At 36.6% G+C, this 18,103-nt stretch overlaps 1 pseudogene; it reads right to left on the bottom strand.

Annotated features, from left to right (window-relative positions):
- Window positions 1-761: 761 nt before the first annotated feature.
- On the bottom strand, window positions 762-10,285 carry LOC127188421 (olfactory receptor 4K14-like; annotated as a pseudogene).
- Window positions 10,286-18,103: the final 7,818 nt, after the last annotated feature.

Raw genomic sequence — 18,103 nt, 5'->3', positions numbered from 1 at the left:
CTCAGAAATGTTATATTCATGATTTTATTGAAACAATAAACAATAACTTAAAGGATAAATTTTAACTTGTAGAACTCTAATCATTGAGAAAATAGGCATTATCTTTGTTTTGAAAGATGTTTCATTTTAATTAGGTTAATAATATCAGCACTAAGTAACTGCCATTGCTATTTAGCGTGCAGTTTATAACTTGTTTTACTCTTTTACAATTTTTCTAATTCTCCTTTACTGTTTTAGGAGAAATCTGGAATAAGGTAAAAAATGATAATGTTGTCATATTACAGAGAGGAAGTAAAAGTTTGTGATTTATGTTTAGGTAGATTATGATTATTAATTTTATGATGTTTTTAGAGAAATATTAAGTCAGTTTTACAAAATTTTTTCTAGGAGTTTGATAAATGCATTTAAGTTCTTCATATTATAGTAGATAATTTAAGAAGCAGTTCAATAATATTTTTCATGAGGATTGGTAATTTTTATAAATTTTCTGAAATAATTTATAATATTTTAAATCTTTAAAAGGTTATATTATATACAGAATTATATTAACCCTAGTATATATAAAAACTGTATATAATGTACATACAAATATTGACAAGATATCAAACTCTCATTATTTAGTAAAATGTGAATTTTAAATATTTTAGTGGGTTTTCTTGGCATTATGTGTTTACTTTGCCATTTATGAAATAGCTTTTTAACCACTCTATAAGATTTAGGAGACGTTCTAAGCCAGAGTTAAATACAGAAAAAAAAAAAATTCAAATAAGTGATTTTGAGGGGCCACACAGATGAAGATATCGGTCCCAAATAATTATCACCACTGTGATGTGGGCAGTGTACATGGACAAAGCCTTAGATTCAGTAGCTTTAGCACTCTGAGTGAACAGTTAAAAGAATGTATGTTTAGATATGAGGAACAGAATAAAGCAGGTTACACCCACAGCTCCACAGTCAGTATTTTCTAAAGTATTGAAATCATGGGAATCCATGCAGGATAGGTTGATTGCCAGTGGTATGTCACACATGAAACTGACAATTTCTAATTGGCTACAGAGAGGTAGCTGCAAAACTGCCACAGGTTGATTGACTCATGGAATGGACAAAGCCAATGGTCCAGGAAGTCACCACTAGCTCAATATAACTTTTCAGGTTCATAATGGTAAAATAGTGGAGTGATTTGCAGATGGACACATAGTGGTCATAAGCCGTTACTACCAACAGTACCATTTCTCCAGCAGCAATACAGTGGGAAGAGAAGACCTGCTGTGTGCAGCCTACTAAGCAAATAGTATTTTTCCTGAGAATGTCTATGATCATCTTAGGAATGGTGATAGAACAACACGCACACACACACACACACACACACACACACACACACACACACACACACACAATCAACAAAGGACTAATTGGCCAAAAAGAAATACATGGGGAAATGGGGATTGTAAGACCATAACAACAATATTTCTAGACACAATGAGCAGATTAAACATCAAAAATATTATGAATAGTAAGACCTGAAGATTCTCTGTGTGGAAAAGTCAAAAAGTAACTAATTTTATACCATAGATGATTCCTTCCATTCAGTTGACTCGGGTTGTCTTTAGAAGTAACCTGCACACAAAGAAAGACCAATTAAATGGATATGGAAAATGACTTAGTCAATTCTGACCTACTCATTGAAAACCAAAATCTATACCTGAAACAGAAAAGCTAAATGTTAAAACAAGACTTTGCTCATTTTGAGAAACATTGCTGTCCAAATGAAAGCTAGTGAGCATAGTCCAACACCTCAAAAAGAGAGTCATCAGGCTTAACCGTTATACACATGCTCTTTAGGAAATTCCTCTCATGGGAAATGCAGAACAGAAGCAAGACAGCAATGAGAAATCATAAAAATATATGTGGTTTTCTAGGAAGCAAGTTTCTGCCCAGTAGTCTAGTAAAACATGGTATGAAGGTGTAATCAGCAGTCATAAAACTTTATGACAAAACTAAGATTTATACTTTGGACCTGATAGGAATCACACTGAATTTTAGTACAAACGTTCTGTTAGCACTTTACCATTTTATTGTACCCAATGTAATTTCTCCTTTGATCATCAGTAGAATCAATGTGTGACTTCATGTCATCTGAATTAAAATATTTTATTAAAGCTCTCAAGTAAATTTTGAAAAAGATAGGTGGAGAGAAGCTGTATAGAATATCATATAAGAAACACATGGTTTGATACTGAGATATAAAAACCAGAGGCACAATTTTTATATTAAAATTTTTATTTATTTAGCTAAACTGATTACTAACCTACCTGTGGGAAGGATTGTAATCTTTGTCCCAGGTGAAAGCAGTCTTGGTGGGCTTCGCCCCTTGGAAACACCATGGATACATTTTCATAGACTGAATGGAGCCACCCTGGGTCTGAAATTCAGGAAGTGAACCAGGGGACTCTAGCTGGGTTATTGTGTTTCTAACTGAACATCAGTGGGGGCAGGGATCCTGACCCAGGTTGGCCATTGCATGCAAGAGAGATGCAGGCATAGGAGAGAGGATAAGGCTGCAGTTTTTGGAGCAGGATTGTATGTGGATTTGGAGAGAGGCCAGTTTACAGGCCAGACCGGCATGCAGGCCAGAGATACCTGGGAATCCATCCCATGGAACAGATACCAGAAGGTTTACTCTTGTTTCCCTTTAACCCTTTTTCCCTCTTGTATAGGATTGTTGCATTGTATAATAAAGTCTAATTGTTAAGAAACAGAGCCAACAAGTGGCACACATCATGGGGCCCAATGAGTTCTGTAACTTTTAATGATATGAGGGAAGATTCAAAATTTGAAGATACAGAAATGCTGTTTCAGGGTATCAGCAAAATCACAACTACCATTGCAAAATTCTTTCCTGCTTTATACTTAGAGGGAATTTTCTGTTTTCTCATTGTTCTCTTATTGTATTTCATTCTTAGGATTATAAGAAAGGCTAATAAGATAGAACAGCTGGAAGGGTCAGTAAAGTCTATTCTTTTGGAAAAGATTGCAGATTTGACTGGACAGATGTAAAGAATGAAGAAAGAAAATGAAGGGATGGGAAAGCAAATAGCATTTTTGGTAAATGAGAGTGATGAAAGACAGAAAATAGAGAGACTGGAAATCCAGAAAAAATTCAAGGGTCAATAAGCTCTAACCTTTTGGAAAGAATTACTGACTTGACTGAACAAATGGACAAAATGCAGAAAAAACTGGAAGGGCGTTGGGGATGATAGGCCATATAGCCAATGTTTAGCCATCTTGTCCAAGTCTGCACCTTTAAGTCTCTGTCTTTCCCAGAGCTTACCTTTCACCAGAAACTAGCTGACCCTGTTGTGAGTCAGCAGCTAAAGACAGCAGGGATGGAGCGACCCTGCTGTGAGTCAGCAGTTAGACTAAAGACAGATAGGGATAGAGTGACCCTGTTGTGAGTCAACAGTTAGACTAAAGCTAGATGCAGACAAAGCAAGATACCCTGTGTGGGAAGACACCATGACCCTGCCTGGAATTCCCTATGTTTTGAGAAAAACCCGCAACTGCATTGCTATAGCAATATGCTTTCCTGCCTTCTGAACTATAAAAGCTGCTGCCTGACTAATAAAGATTGAGAGTTTAATCAATCAGACTTGCTCTCCTTCCCCATGTCTTGCATTTCTCAACAGGTGACCTCCCGAGTTTTAGTCAAACCCCGCAGGTTGGGTCAGAAGGGCTGGAAAAGCAAAAGGCACCTTTCATTAGAAAGGGTGGAGAAGGTCAGAAACCAGGGGATAAGGAAAGCAGACAGTCCAAAGGGTCTTTGGAGGAAAATGTCCCAGTGGGGGACATCTCCTGAGTCACCCAGGCACCTTCAGCTTTTCCATTCACTATAAGACACGTGCCTGCGCAAAATGGTGCTGAGGGTTATGATGAAATGGCCTGGCATCCTGTAGACATGATGGATTTAGAACATTTTAAGGAATCCATCATCAAATATGGTACACACTCTGCCTGTGTTAAACAAATGTTAAACAGATGGGCCATGCAGAATAGACTTGTTCCCCAAGATTGGAAAAATTTAGTTTCAGTGATATTAGAAGCAGCACAACAGTTACAGTGGTTATCATGGTGGTGAACAGAGGGTGTAAGAAGAGCAAGAAAATATGACACAGGAAATAAATATTAATAGAGCTCAATTGCTTGGTGAAGGACAATATACTAACTTAAGAGAACAAATTCAATCTGAAGACAGAGTGAATGAACAATGTCATATTGCAGTTTGAGAGCTTGGGAGCTGGTAGAATACCTGGGAAAACCACTATTTAATTTACCAAAGTATTCTAAAAATCCAGGGAACCCTTCACAGAATTTTTGGAGAGATTAGGATCTGCTATGGATAGGGTCTTGCCAGATTCTGACACCAAACAAGTATTAAAACTTATCATGGCTTATGAGAATGCAAATACTAAATGTAAGAGTGTACTTAGACCATTAAAGGAAACGAGCCCTGAGACTCTAGCTGAGCTTGGTGCAGTCCCAGCTCTGAGACTCTGGCTGGACTTGGTGGGAAGTTTGGGCCCAGAGACTCTAGCTGAGCTTGGCAAGTGATTTGGCCCCAGAGAATCTAGCTGAGCTCAGAGCATGGTTTGGGCCTGGAGTCCCTGGCTGGACTTGGCAGGCAGTCCCAGTCCTGAAACTCTGACAGGACTCAGCAGGAAGTTTGGGCCCTGAGACTCTAACTGAGCTTGGCAAGCTCACTGAGTGCTTTGGGCCCAAGACTCTGGTTGGACTCAGCGCTAACTGGACTAAGTGCATGGATTAGGCCTTGAGACCCATTTGGGTCCAGAGACACAAACTGGACTCAGTGTGTGGATGGTTTGGGCCCTGTGACACTAAGCTGGACTCTGCAAGCAGTCTAGGTCTTGAAACTCTTCCAAGAGCCACAGACCAGCAGAGCATCAAAGCTCCAGGACTAAGGAATTCTCAGGGAGACAGGGAGTAGAATGGCCATCAGACCACCTCCACCTGACCTGCTTTAGTCCCTGGAGATCTCCGCTGATACAAGGGGACCCAGAAGGCTGTAGACACTTTGGCCTGACCCAATGCACATTCAGAGACCCAGAATGATTTAAGGACCCACAGTACAGGGTAGCTGGGGATAACTGGCAGTGAGAGTCCAAAACGACAGGACTAGCCTCCTGCCATCCAAACCAGCGAAACATCAGAGCTTCCAGCCTAGGGAAATCATGAGAAAACAGGTGAATCTATCATCAGACTCCCTCCCCCCAACTCTGGAAGCTACCCAACAAAAACAGAGATGGCAAGATGTCTAAAGAACAGTGTAAAATCATACGCAACAAAACAAAACAAAACAATATGGTATCTCCAGATCCCAGCTATCCCAAGGAAAAAAACCCAGAGAACTCAAACTTAACGGAAATAGAAGAAAATGACCTCAAATCCTTAGTAATGAGGATGATAAGGAGGAAAAAAAAATTAAAATTCGTGATCAAATGCAGGAAAACGCAGCCAAATAGGTGGAAGACATAGAAGAAGCCCATAGAGAGGCACTTGAAAATTTTTAGGAAAATACAAACAACCAGATGAAGGAAATCAATAAAACGGTTAAACCTCTGAAGGCAATAAAGAGGCAATGGAAGAAATTCGGGATTATACAAACAATCAGATGAAGGAAATCAAAAAATCAGTTCAAGATCTGAAGATGAGAATGGATTCAAGGATATACACACAGACAGAAGAAAAACAGGAAACTGAGACATCAGAGAAAAAGGCAAGCAACACAGAGGCGAGCTTTTCTAACAGAATCCAAGAGATGGAAGAACGAATCTCAGGCCTAGAAGATACAATCACAGATCTTGAAGCAATCATTAAAGAAAATGCTAAATTTGGAAAAGTCCTGACACAAAACATCCAAGAAATCAAGGACACCATGAAAAAAAGAAATCTGAGGATAATAGGCATGGAAGAAAGAGAAGATATCAGACTTCTAGGCCCAGAAATTATTCTCAACAAAAGCATAGAAGAAAACTTCCCCAATCTAAAGAAAGGGATGCCTATAAACATACAAGAGGCCTACAGAACACCAAATAGAATTGACCAGAAAAGAAAAACTGCCCATCACATAATAATCAAAACATGAAATATACAGAACAAAGAAAAATTATTAAAAGCTGGCAGGGAAAAGGGCCAAATAACATTTAATGGTAAACCTATCAGAATTACACCCGCCTTCTCAGCAGAGACCATTAAAGCCAGAAGGGCTTGGACAAACCCTAAGAGACCACAGATGCCAGGCCAGACTACTTTACCCAGCAAAATGATCAATAAATAATGATGGAGAAAACAAAATATTCCATGACAAAAACAAATTCAGACAGTACCTATCCACAAACCCAGCTTTGCAGAAGTACTAGAAGAAAAACTCCATCCCAAAGGGACAACCTACAACCAAAACTACTCAGGAAATTGATAACTATCCCATAGCAAAAACACAACTACACAAATGCTAGACTGGAAACAACATCAAAATTAAGACTCTTAAGAGTCACTGATCATTAAATCCCTCAACATCAATGGTCTCAATTCTCTAATAAAAAGACACAGAATAACTGAATGGATGCATAAACAAGATTCAACATTCTTCTGCATCCAAGAAACACATCTCACCCATAATGATAGACATTACCTCAGGGTAAAAGGGTGGAAAAAAATATTCCAAGCAAATGGTCACAAGAAACAAGCAGGTGTAGCCATTTTAATATCTAACAAAACAGACTTTCAAACAAAATTAATCAAAAGAAATGAGGAAGGACACTTCATACTCATCAAAGGTAAAGTCAAGCAAGATGACATCACAATTCTGAACATCTATGCTTCCAATACAAGGACACCTACTTTTGTAAAAGATCTGTTAGGGAAGCATAAACCACACATCGATCCCCACACAATAATAGTGGGAGACTTCAACACCCCACTCTCACTGAAGGATTGGTCATTGAAACAGAAACTAAGCTGAGAAATAACATCATTAACAAATGCCATGAATCAAATGGATCTAACAGATAGCTATAGAACCTTTCACCCAAACAAGAAGGAATATACCTTCTTCTCTGCACCCCATGGAACCTTCTCCAAAATTGATCACATCGTAGGTAACAAAGCAAGCCTCAAAGGACACAAGAGGATTGAAATAATACCCTGTATCCTATCAGATCACCATGGTCTTAGGCTGCAATTCAACAACAACAGAAATAACAAAAAGCCTACATGGACATGGAAACTAAACAACTCTCTGCTAAATGACACCTGGGTCAGGGAAGAAATAAAGAAAGAAATTAAGGAGTTTCTGAAATTCAATGAAAATGAAGAAACAACATACCCAAATTTGTGGGATACATTGAAAGCAGTGCTAAGAGGAAAATTCACAGCACTAAGTGCCTTTAAAAAGAAATTGGAATCATTGCACATAAGCAACTTACCGACACAACTGGAAGACCTAGAAAAAAAAGAAGCAGAAACACCCAAGAGGAGTAGACGTCTGGAAATAATCAAACTCAGGGCTGGAATTAACAAATTAGAAACTAAGAAAACAGTCCAAAGACTCAACAAAACCAAGAGCTGGTTCTTTGAGAAAATCAACAAGATAGACAGACCATTAGCCAAACTAACTAAAAGGCAGAGAGACAGTATTGAAATCAACAAAATCAGAAATGAAAAGGGAGACATAACAACAAACACTGAAGAAATACAAAGAATCATAAAATCCTACTTTGAAGGCATACACGCCACAGAATTTGAAAATCTAAGGGAAATGGCCGATTTTCTTGATCAATTTCACTTGCCAAAGTTGAGTAAAGAACAGATAAACAAGCTAAATAGTCCCATTTCATCTACAGAAATAGAAGGAATCATTGATAGTGGGGAAGAGCCTGGAACATATTGGCACAGGAGACAACTTCCTGAACAGAACACCGACAGCCCAGGCCTTAATGTCAACCATTAATAAATGGGACCTCATGAGGCTGAGAAGCTTCTGTAAGGCAGGAGACACTGTGTAGAGAACAAAACGACAGCCTACAGACTGGGAAAAGATCTTCACCAGCCCTACATCTGACAAAGGTCTAATATCCAAAATATATAAAGAACTCAAGAAATTAAACACCACCAAACCAAATAACCCAATTGAGAAATGGGGCTTGGAACTAAACAGAGAATTCTCAACAGAGGAATATCAAATAGCTGAGAAAAACCTAAAGAAATGCTCAACCTCCTTAGTCATCAGGGAAATCCAAATCAAAACAACTCTGAGATTCCATCAGAATGGCTAAGATAAAAATTTCAAGTGGCACCACATGCAAGCAAGGATGTGGAGAGAGAGGAACACTCTTTCATTGCTGGTGGGAATGCAAACTAATACAGCCACTTTGAAAATCTGTCTGGTGCTATCTCAGAAAACTGGGAATAGGACTTCCGCAAGACCCAGCTATTCCACTCCTTGGAATATACCCAGAAGATTCTCCAGCACACAACAAGAAAAATTGCTCAACCATGTTCATAGCAGCCTTATTCATAATAGCCAGATTATGGAATCAGCCTAAGTGTCCATCAGTAGAAGAATGGATAAAGAAACTGTGGTACATTTACACTATGGAATACTACTCAGGTATTAAAAACAAGGAATTCCTGAAATTTGTGGACAAATGGATTGAACTAGAAATGATCATAATGAGTGAGTTAACCCTAAGTAGAAGACTCAAATGGTATATACTCACTTATATCTGCATACTAGCCCAAGGGGCCTATCAAATGAAAATCTTCATTTACCAGGATACTAGAACAGAGGGGGGAGGACATCCTATTGGGACTCTAGATGAGAAAAGTATGGGAGAATAGCAAAGTAGAAGGATCCAGAGGGTCCTAGAAACCTACAAGTAGAACATTATGATAGGCAGATTTGGGCCCAGAGGTCCAGTTAAACTATGGCTCCAGCCAAGGACAATAGAGGCAGTAAACTTCAAACCTCTACCCAGATCTAGCCAATGGACAGGACATTCTCCACGGTTGGGTGTAGAGTGGGGTATGACTTTCACACATACTCTGGTGCCTCATAATTGTCTAAGTTCCCTGAATGGGGAGACCTGGTGGCACTCAGAGGAAGGATAGCGGCTACCAAAAAGAGACTTGATACCCTATGAGCATATAAAGGGGGAGGAAGTTCCCCTCAGTCACAGTCATAAGGGAGGGGATTAAGAGGAAAATGGGAGCGAGGGAGGAATGGGAGGATACAAGGGAGGGGATAACCCTTGAGATGTAATAAGAGTAAATTAATAAAATAAAATTAAAAAAAGGAAACAGGAAATAAAAAGGTAAGCATTACCAGCAGAGTGCAAGAGAGGAAGAAGAGAATCTCAGGTACAGAAGATACATTTGAAGAAATTGACATATCCATTAAAGAAAATATTAAAGACAAAAATTCCCAACACACCACGCAAAATTAGGGATACTATGAAAAGAGAAAGCCTAAGAATAATAGTTATAGAAAAAAGAGAAGATTCCCATCTGCAAGATAGAAAATGTTTCCAACAAAATCACAGAATAAAATTTCCCCAATCTAAAGAAGGAGATGCCTATAAGCATAAAAAGAAGTCTACAGAACACCAAATATATTAGAATAGAAAAGAAAATTCTCCCACCACATAATAAAACACTAAATGTATAAAACAAAGAAAAAATATTAAAAGTTACAAGGGAAGAAGGCCAAGTAACATATAATGGAAAACCTATCATGATCACACCTACTTCTCCACAGAGACCATAACAGCCAGGTGGGTCTGTGCAGAAGTCTTCCAAAGCCTAAGAAAACACAGATGCCAGTCAAGACTACTATACCCAGAAAAACTTTCAATCACATAGATGGAGAAAACAAGATATTTCAAGGTATAACCAAAGTTAAACAATATTGATGTACAAACCCAGCCATACAGAAGATACTAGAAAGAAAACTCCCACCCAAAGAGGTTAACTACATCCAAAAAAACCCTCATAGGATATAACTAACTTTATTATAGTAAAACCAAATGCAAACAAGCACAGAAACATACAACCACATCCAACATTAAAAAAAAAAAAAAAAAAAGAAACCAGATGTCCCTAAAAATTCATTGATCTCAACAATAATGGGCTCAACTTTCCAATAAAAGGACACAGACTAAAAGAATGGGTGGGTAAACAGGACCCGGCATTCTGCTACATACAAAAACTGCATCTCGGGCACAAAGATAAACATTACCTGAGAATAAATGGCTGGAAAAAGGTTTTCCTAACAAACAGACCCAAGGAACATGCTAAAGTAGCCATTCTAATATACGTTAAAATAAAATTTCAACAAAAAAGTAATTAAAAGTGATGAGGAAGAATGCTTCATACTCATCAAAGGAAAATTCCACCATGATAACATCTCAATTCTGAACATCCTTGCCCCCCAAACAAGGGAACCATCATTGTAAAAGACACATTAACTTCAACACCACATTATCACCAAAGGACAGGTCAACAAAATAGAAAGTAAACAACTCCCTGCTCAGTGACAGCTGGGTCAGGGAAGAAATAAAGAAAGATAATAAGGACTTCCTAAAATTCAGTGAAAATGAAGGGACAACATACCCAAACTATGAGAAACAAATAACACAGTGCTAAGAGGAAAGTTCCATAGCACTAAGTGCCTTCACAGAGAGCCTGGAAACATCTCATACAAGCAACTTAATGACACACCTGAAATCTCTAGATAAAATAAAAGCAGACAAACCAAAGAGGAGTAGACAGCTGGAAATAATCAAATTCATGGCTGAAATTAATAAGGTAAAAACAAAGAGAACAATTCAAAGAATCAATGATACAAGAACTGGATCTTTGCTAAAATCAACAATGTATACAAACCCTTAGGCAATTAACTAAAAGACAGAAAAGTTATCTAAATAAACAAAAATCAGAAATGAAAAGGGAGACATAACAGCAGACAATGAAGAAGTCCAAAAAATCATTAGGTCTTACTTCAAAAACACATATGAAAAAAAAAAATTGAAAACCTATATAAATGAATAATTTTCTTGATAACTTCCATTTGCCAAAGTTGAATCAAAGCAGGTAAACCAATTAATAGTCCTATATACCGTAAGGAAATAGAAGCAGTCATCAAAAGCCTCTCAACAACAACAACAACAACAACAAAAAATCTAAGTGCCTGATGGTTTCAGTGCAGAATTCAACCAGACCTTCAAAGAAGAACCAATACCAATACTCTTCAAACAAGTCTACAAAATAGAAACAGACGGAACATTACCAAACTCATTCTATGAGCCAGAGACACCTAAATAGTTAAAATACACAGACCCAACAAAAAATATAATTTCAGAACAATTTTTCTTATGAACATTGATGCAGAAATATTCAAAATATAATTGCAAACAGAGTCCAAGAACTCAGAAAAAATATTCACTAAGACCAAGTAGGCTTCATTCCAGGCATGCAAGGATGGTTGAATATACAGAAATCCATCAATGTAACCTATCATATAAGCAAACTGAAAGAACAAAACACATGATCATATCCTTAGATGCCAAAAAACATTTGAAAAATCCAACACCCATTCATGTTCATGCTTAAAGTCATGGAGAGAGCAGGAATACAAGGCACATACCTCAATATAATAAAGGCGATATACAGCAATCCTACAGCCAATATCAAACTAAATGGAGAGAAACTTAAAGCATTTCCACTGAAATCAGGGAGAAGACAAGGCTGTTCACTCTCTCCATATCTCTTCAGTATAGTTCTTGAAGTCCTATAGAAAACTAAAGGAGATCAAGGGGATAGAAATAGGAAAGGAAAAAGTCAAAGTATCACTATTCATGGATGACCTGATAGTATACATAAGTAACCTTAAAAATTCTAACAAGTAACTGCTGCACCTGATAAACACCTTCAGCAAAGTGGATGGATACAAAATCAATTCTAAAAAATTCAGTAACCCTTCTGAATATAAATGAAAAACAGGCTGAGAAAGAAATTGGCGATTTTACATTTACATGTGTAAATCCAATAAAGCCAGGATACAGAAGGAGCAGCAACAGTGGAAAAAGCCAGACAGACTGGAGAAATACAAACAAACAAACAAAACCTCTTCACATGACATACACAAATAAGCCAACTTTAAGGAGCATAAAACAGCACACTGCTTGGTGCAGACCAGAAGAAAAAACTCAAAAAATAATTAAAAAAACTGATACAGAACAAAATAAAGTGCACCCCAGAGGCACATGAGGCAGATGACCAGGACACACAGACAGCAGCAAGATTCTTTGAAAATAAGACATGTAAACTTCTGGCAACACCCAGCCTACCTCAAAGAAGATGATGAAAGTCAAAGACTGTCCTTATGGAGATGCCCCCAATGTGGCAAACAAGCCACTGGGCAAAATGTCCTCATTTCAACTACTGCCATAATCTTCCTAAAAACAGTCAAGACAAGGTAAACAAGTCCTTAATATTTCCTGTCTCACATATACATCTGTCAGATATATTGGTCAAGAAGGCTGAAGACAATGCTCCAATGTTACAGAGAGTTTTGGGTGACTGTTCAGGCAGCAAACTGTTTTTATTATTATTATTATTTTCAGTTTGGAAGCCTGCAGTGACTGTTTACTCAGGTGATTAATTTTATTCCTTCTCAACTCTCTGATATGGTTGAAGATCAAATAGGTTAGTTTCACAATTAAACTTAGTTGTTTAGGGGTTGAGATGTTTGTAGGTCTAGGTAGATGTTTTAAGTTGATAGAAATGAGATATGATAGATATTGATTTACATTTAGAGTTTTAGACTCACCAAGATAGGAAAATGTTTTTTCAAGGTTGCCAAATACAATTAGCCAAAACACTATGGATATAACATTAATATGATTCCTGATTATTTTATGCTTCTTCTTGTTCTACATAGTTTATTTTGTATATGTGTAATAAAATAAATGTTTAAATATAAATAGAAAAAAAGGTTTCATAACCTTACCCAAACATACAAACAAACAAACAAATTAGGGAAACTGCACCCTGCACAATAGTCACAAGTAATATAAATTATATTGGTGCAGCTCTAACCAAGCAAGTGAAAAACTTATATGAAAAAAAAAAAAAACTTCAAGTCTCTAAAAAAAGAAATTGAGAAGATTAAGATGTCAGAAGATGAAAAAATCTTCCAAGTTAGTGTATTGGGAGAATCAACAGTAAAAATTATTTACAAACACTGAAAGATCAAGTCTCTCAACTTTATATGGAAAAAACCAGACTAACTAAAATAATCCTACACAATAAAAGATATTCTGGAGGTATTACCGTCCTAGACCCCAAGCTCTAGTACAGAGGAACAATAATACAAACTGCATGGTATTGGCATGGAAATAAGCTGGTTGATCAATGGAATCAAAAGAGAACCCAGAAATAAACCCACACACCTATGGGCATTTGATTTTTGACAAATGCCAAATCCATATAGTGGAAAAAGGATAGCATCTTCAATAAATGGTGTGCCTCCAACTGGATGGCTACATGTAGAAAAATTGAAATAGACTCATATTTATCACTATGCACAAAACTCAAGTCCAAGTGAGTTAAAGACCTCAACTTAAAACCAGACATTTTAAACCTGTTAGAAGAAAAAGTGGGGAAGAGTATCAAACTCATTGACACAGAAGACAACTTCTTGAACAGAACAGCAACAGCTCAGGCTCTAAGAACAATTTATAAATTGGACATCATGAAATTGAAAAGCATCTGCAAGGCAAGGAAACAGTCAACAGAACAAAGCAACAGCTGACAGACTGGGAGAAAATCTTCAGCAACTCTACATCCAACAAAGGACGAATATCCAAAGTATATGAAGAACTCATGAAATTAAATACCACCAAGCCAAGTATTCCAATTAAAAAATGGCATACAGAGATAAACAGAATTCTCATCAAAGGAATATTGAATGGCTGAGAAAGACTTAAAGAAATGCTAGTCATCAGGCATATGCAAATCAAAACAACTCTGAGAGTTCATCTTACACCTATCCAAATGGCTAAGGTCAAAAACTCAAGTGGCAGCACATGCTGGAAAGGATGTGGATGAAGGGGAACACTCTTCCATTGCTGGTGGGAGTGCAAACTTGTACAGCCACTTTGGAAATCAATCTGGTACTATCTCTGGAAAGCAGAATAATCCTACCTAAAGACCCAACCATACAACTCCTGGATATGTACCCAAAAGATGCTCCATCATAGAACAAGGACACCCATCCTACCTCAAAGAAGATGTTGAGCATCAAGGAACCTCCTTATGGAGATGGCTTTAAATGTGGCAACTAGCTTCTGGACAAAATGTCCTTGCTTCTACCACAAACAGAATTCTGCCTAAAACCGTCTCTGTCATTTTTTCATTTTGGAATCTGATAAACTGTACAACCTGTTTAGTTAGGTAATTAAGTTTTATTCCTCCTCAATTCTCTGATGGGATTGAAGACCTCATAGTTTAGGGTTACAATTAAGGTTAGCTGTTTAAGGAGTAAGACTTTTTACATCTAGATAGATGTTTTAAGTAGATAGAGAGGAGATATGATAAATACTGATTTACATTCAGAATTTTAGGCTTACCAAAATAGGAAAGATATTTTCTTCTGTGTTGCCAAATACAAATAGATAAAACACTATGAATATAAAATTTATATAATTCCTGATTATTTCATGCTCCTTCTTGCCAGCTGAGGTGTACTGTATTTATGTGTAATAATATAAATATTTATGTAAAAAATAATAATAATAATTAAAAATGGAAAAATAGACATTATAAAATACAATGATTTCAAAAAAGAGAGAATTGCATACCAATTTCCTTGTAAATATTGATGCAAAGATACTCAATAAAATACTCTCAAACAAAATGCATGAACACATAAAATGTGTTGTCCACTAAGACAAAGTTAGCTTCATCCCAGGCTTGCAGGGATGGTTCAATATATGGAAATCCATCAGTGTTGTCCACCATATAAGCAGACTGAAGGAAAAACCCCGCATGATCATCTCCTTAGTTCCGGAAAAAGCATTTGATAAAATCTAACCCCACTCATGTTAAAAGTCTTGGAAAAATCAGGGATACAAGGCACATAACTAAGCATTGAAAAGGCAATATACAGCAAGCCTATAGCCAGCATCAAACTAAATGAAATCAGGGACAAGACAAGGTTGTCCACTCTTTCCATTTCTTCTCAATATAGTACTTGAAGTCATGGCCATAGCAATAAAACAACTAAAGGGGATCAAGGGAATAAAAATTGGAAAGGAAGAAGTCAAATCATCACTAGTATTATATCACAGGATGATATGTTAGTATACATTGTTACCCCCACAATGTTTCCATGTAACTCTTACAGTGATAAACACCTTCAGCAAAGTAGCTGGATATGAAATTAAGTTTAAAAGTCAGTAGCCCTGCTATATAAATGACAAACAGGCTGACAAAGAAATTAGGGAAACAACACCATACACAACACCCTTCACAATAGCCACAAAATAAAGTGTCTTGGTGTAAGTTCTAATCTAGCAAGTAAAAGACATAGATGGAAATACTCCAAGTCTCTGAAGAAAGATTGAAGAAAATATCAGGAAATTAAAAGATGTCTCATGCTCATTGATCTGTATGATTAACATAGTAAAAATGGACATTTTTATCAAAAGCAATGTACAAATTCAATGCAACACAATCCTTTACAGACCTTAAAAGAACAACTCTCAACTTCATATGTAAAAAGAGAAAAACCAGAAATCTAAAACAATACTGTAGAATAAAATTCTTCTGGAGGTATCTCCATTCCTGATCTGAAGCTGTACTTACTATAGAGCAACTAAAAAACAAAACAAAACAAAGCAACAACAACAACAACAACAACAACAACAAAACCCTGTAATGTCCTGGGATAGAAACAGACTGGTGGATCAACAGAATCAAATTGAAAATCCAGAAATAAATGCAAACATCCTTAGACACTTGATGTTTGACACAGAAGCCAAAACCATTCAATGGAAAAGAGATAGCATCTTCAAAAATGGTGCTGAACAACCTGGATGTCTATATGTTGAAAAATGCAAAAAGATCCATATTTATCACCATGTACAAAACTCCATCCAAGTGGATCAAAGACTGCAACATAAAATCAGTCATCCTAAATTTACTAAAAGAAAAGGTGTGGAAGAGTCTTGAATTCATTGACACAGGAGCCAACTTTCTGAAGAGAACACCAACAGGTCAGGCTTTAAGATCAAAAATTAATAAATGTGACCTCATTAAACAGAAAAGGCTCTGTAAAGCAAGTGACACTATCAATATAACAAAATGAGAGCCTACAGCCTGGGAAAAGATCTTCACCAACCCTATATCTGGCAGATGGCTAATATCCAGAATGTATAAAGAACTCAATACCTTAAACACCAACCAACCAAATAATTCAGTTAAAAACAAGGTACAAACTAAAAAGAGAATTCTCAACAGAGGGAAACAAAATGGCTAAGAAACACTTAAAGAAATACTCAAAAACCTTAGTTGTCAGGAATATGCAAATTAAAGTGACTCTTAGATTCCATCTTACACTTATCAGAGTGGCTAAGATAAAAAAAAAAAATCAAATGACAGCACATGCTGACAACAATGTGGAAAAGTGGGAACACTCCTCCATTGCTGGTAGAAGTGCAAACTTGTGCAACCACTTTGGAAATCAATCTGGTGCTTTCTCAGAAAACTGAAATAGCTCTACCTCAAGTCCCAGCTATGCTACTCTTGAGCATATGTCCAATAGATGTTCTGCCATATAAAAAAGACACTTACACTTGCTCAATTATGCTCATAGCAGCTTTATTCATAATAGAATCTGGAAACAGCCCAAATGTCCCTCAACAGAAGAATGGAAAAAGGGACTTTCACGTGCCTACACATTGGAATATTATGCAGCTGAGTACAATCAATAAAACTATGAAATTTGCAGGCAAGTGGATGGAACTTGAAAAGATCATCTTGAGTGAGGTAACCCAGACCCAGAAAGGAACACATGGTAGCTTTTGCAATATTGTGGAGTACTAGTTTTTGAAGTAAAGAACTAATGATTTTTTTTTCTTGATGTCTGTTCTTTTCATTTCAGATTTTCACAATTTTGATATTCTTTCTGCCTTTTAATTAGTTTGGACAATATAATTGGTTTGTCTATCATGTTGATTTTGTCATTGAACCAACTTTTTTTTTTTTTTTTGTCAATCCTTTGTATTATTTTCTTTGTTTCCATTTCATTGACTTCTTCCCTGAATTTGATTATTTCCTGCCATTTATTCCTCTTGGGTTTATTTTCTTTTGTTCCAGAGTTTCAGGCATTTTGTCAAGTTGTTAGTATGAGATCTCACTAATATCTTTATGAAGGCACTTAGTGCTATGAACTTTCCTCTTGGCACTGCTTCCATTGTGTTAAGTTTGGGTATGTTGTGCATTCATTTTCATTCAATTCTATACTCATTGAATTCTTTAATTTCTTTCTTTACATCATCCTTGACCCAGCAGTCATTAAGTAAAGAGTTGTTCAGTTTCTCTAACTCTGTAAGTTTTCTGTTGTTTCTGTCTTTGTTAAAGTCAACCTTTAATTTATGGTGGTGTAAAAAGATACAGGGGCATTATTTCAATTTTCTTGTATCTGTTGAGACTTTCTTTGTTCAATTTGGAGAAGGTTCTGTGAGGTGCTGTAAAGAAGGTATATTTTTTTGTGTGTTCCTGTGAAATATTCTGTAGATATCTGGTGGTTAATTTAAGTCTTAACATCTATTATTTCTCTGTATGATTTAAACATTAGTAATATTTTCTTTACAAATATGAATGCCCATGCATTTAGGGGATAGACACTGAGAATTGAGATGACAGTTTGGTGGATTTTTCCTTTGATGAATATGAAATATCCTTTCTTATGTCTTTGACTGATTTTTGTTGAAAGTCTGTTATTTTTTAAAGATTTATTTATTTATTA

The sequence above is a fragment of the Acomys russatus genome, chromosome 4, assembly GCF_903995435.1.
Source record: "Acomys russatus chromosome 4, mAcoRus1.1, whole genome shotgun sequence".
NCBI classification, from domain to species: Eukaryota; Metazoa; Chordata; class Mammalia; order Rodentia; family Muridae; genus Acomys; species Acomys russatus.
The sequence above is the reverse complement of the archived record's forward strand: the minus strand, read 5'-3'. Positions and strand labels throughout refer to the sequence as shown.